Below are 385 nucleotides of genomic sequence, written 5' to 3' on the forward strand. Positions count from 1 at the left end.
TTTCACATGAATGTAAGCCATAATTAATAAAATAGGTAGGATGAAACACATAAATATTTCTTCTCTAAATTGAAACCAAATAATAGGGTAGATTGGGAAGTCACTATGGTTCTCCTCAGGATCTGTGACATCCACAAGTTCTTCTTCTTTTGAATTCCAAATTTAAATATTCCAAATTTGAGTTATTCCCATTTCACAGTTATTTGTTTGATCTCGTGGAAAAGTCCTATCATTTGAACTTCTTGAAGATAATATCCCCTGATTCTTGTCGAAAGTATTCTTAGGTAAGTTCAGTTATCTATGATGTAATTAACTATAGGGGCTTGCCCTTATAGCAAGCTTTTCCCAAACCCAGCATAATATGCATAATATAAACCCTATTATA

The sequence above is a fragment of the Phalaenopsis equestris genome, unplaced genomic scaffold (genome assembly GCF_001263595.1).
Source record: "Phalaenopsis equestris unplaced genomic scaffold, ASM126359v1 Scaffold210878, whole genome shotgun sequence".
In the NCBI taxonomy this organism is placed as follows: Eukaryota; Viridiplantae; Streptophyta; class Magnoliopsida; order Asparagales; family Orchidaceae; genus Phalaenopsis; species Phalaenopsis equestris.